The following is a 2715-nucleotide window of genomic DNA, read 5'->3' as shown; positions in this document are numbered from 1 at the left end:
TAGTTGATGTGTTTAAAAATATGGGAATACATGTACTCACGGAGTGAGTCAGGCCTTAGGACATTTAGTGCTATAAAGTCCAAAGCAACATGTGTGTGGTAAATAAAATATTACCCTGTCGGAATTTCTATACATTAACAAGGATCATGCATATAATGAGAGGCAGAGTCCATGGTGTCCGATTCAAAAGGGCTTTAATTCAGTAACTCGAGTTAAGGGAGAATCGGGTTCCATCACCACAAAGGATCAGGAAGGATCGTCATCTGAACTTTATTCACAGAGTACATTATTTATACTTTAAACATACATTAACTTGCATAGAGAAGGCGGAGCGCTCCAGGCGGAGCAAGCGAAAGAGAGAGATAAGAGCACATGGGCGTGAAAAGGGCGTGTAAGAAGGCGTACACGTGGGTGTTCACTTGAGGAGTCATAGGTGTGTCATAGGTGGGTGGATACATGGAGGGGGTCTGCGTGGTCAGCAGGAACCTTTACCCTACTTGTGTGCGTAACTTGGTCATGACGTGGAATTGACGTGTAACTGGGGGAAGCTGGGGGGAGCTGACTTTCGTGCTAGTAGAGAAAACCTTGGATGTCAGGACGACCTGCATTTCTGGTATTATCTGATATCTTGAGTTTGGAGGATGTATTATCTGAATTAAAGGTCGCTAGAGCAAAAGGCTGCTCATCATTAAATGCTAGTGTATGCATATATTTCTTCGTGCATTGCGTGGGGCCATGGGCCTTCTATGGATGCGAGTTCTGTAAATCACTTGAATGGAGACAGAAAGGCTAGGCCCTATCTTCTGCAGGCGGGTTATGTTTACCTTCTTCATTAAGCAGGAATGTATTTCTGTGGAGCAGAGCAGATAACTGTAAGAAAAATACTGTCTTGGCAGGCCGGGCTGGGCACCTCTCGGCTGAGCCGGAAGTATGTGAGAGGTCAGGGATACATAGCTAAACTGCAGCTTTCAGAGTGTCAGGAGGCATGGAGCCTGAATTCGGGTCCTGGCTAGGCTGAGCCACAAAACGGGTTCATCTCGACTTTTAAACGTGCACCATGCAAATACATTGGCAACATAGGCCTCAGTGCAGAATTAACGTTTCTTTCATGGAGGGCTTGGTAACTGACATTCTAACATTGGACGGAAATGCAGAGGCATTATTATTACAGGCATGAGAGGGGAAGTGCATGGTGACATGGACATACATAGGGTACATGTAGGGGACACACTGGCCACATAAAATTTCTATTTCCTCATTCCCTCCTTGTCCCCTACTGTGCCCTTCAGGACACATCTATATTCATGATACCGTATATCTGATCATACAGCATCATTTGTTCGTCTTTTTTCGTTTGTATACGTGGATGGGGAATACAGGCAGTGGCACACAAGCCGCAAATCGCTGGGCCACATTGCAGACAGAGACAGCAACTGAATATAACGAGCAGTATCATTCCTAAGAACGACAATACTTTCCATCCCCATGCTGATATTACACTCCAGAGCCAACCGGACCAAGTCCATGTGCCTGGGTTTTGGTGTATCTCGTGAGCAATCTTGTGTAGTCTTGTTATTGCTGCATATACGGATGGCGCGTTATTAGGAATAAACACGCAACAACTGGAGCCGATCACTCTACAAGCCCCGCCCCTATCTGCCAGGATGACGTCAAGAACAAGGCGATTCTGAAGAACAACAAGTCTCATGGCAGACTGCTCCTCCGTCAAGTTCGCCAGAGCAGATGCAGTCACATTTACTACTGCTTCTAGAGTTCTTGTTAACCTACGTATTAGTTTACTGTTTTGGACGGGACCTATGAAGAAAAAGAATCCTTTATTGAAATCTGTATATTGCTCCCAAGCTGTCTCAGTCTGATCAATCACTGGGGAATCGGTCTCCCTCTTGTTTCTAACATGCACTAGTCGGGAATCTCGATGATAATGGGATGGGTCTAGAAAGACGGGTGGCAGCAGGAACGCTATATAACACGTCCCACCCCAGTCTAAGGGCAGACGTACATAGGCTGTCTGACCGCAAATGAAATAGAATGGCGGGAAGCTTTGAAAGTAGACTTTCCTTTATCATTGAACTCGACTACAGTATTACAATCACTGTGTCCCAAATGCACTGACCCTTTCTTTCTAACGCACAATTCACCTTTTACTGGTAAGACTGATATGAACGGTGGACCTGTATTTTTCTCGGACTGGACATTCAGAATCATAAAGTTAAGGGAAGCATTTCCTTGCTCGCACACTTCATTTTCTAGATCGGTCCCTTTCCTCTGGGGAAGACCGTCTTCGTCTAGAAAACATGCCTTATTCATTACTTTATTCAAATCTCCCCAAATCCAATCGCCCTGGGAAACTGTGAACTTTCTGTCTTGTGATGACATTAAAGCAAACCATGCTCTGCACGAACCATTGTGCGAGAACGGGAAAGGAAAAATGGGCAGCACTCCCTTCGTTTTCTGATAAGGTGGGAGTCGGCCACATACCCAGCAATTCGTTACATTGCTGGTCTGATGAGAATGGTGCAACATTCGAATAAAAGTATTGTTGCGCAGTGCTAGTCGATATGACAGTTCATGGGGTGGCAGATCACTGAATGTGTGCTCTACAGTGTCATTAGAGGAAGAGTGTATATGTGAGGCAATAGGAGGAAAGAAAACATGTAGTGTCAAGCTGATACATATAATCGTTATACTTAGAAG

This window comes from Lissotriton vulgaris, unplaced genomic scaffold, assembly GCF_964263255.1.
Source record: "Lissotriton vulgaris unplaced genomic scaffold, aLisVul1.2 SCAFFOLD_2825, whole genome shotgun sequence".
Classification (NCBI taxonomy): domain Eukaryota; kingdom Metazoa; phylum Chordata; class Amphibia; order Caudata; family Salamandridae; genus Lissotriton; species Lissotriton vulgaris.
This window is presented reverse-complemented; position numbering follows the sequence as displayed.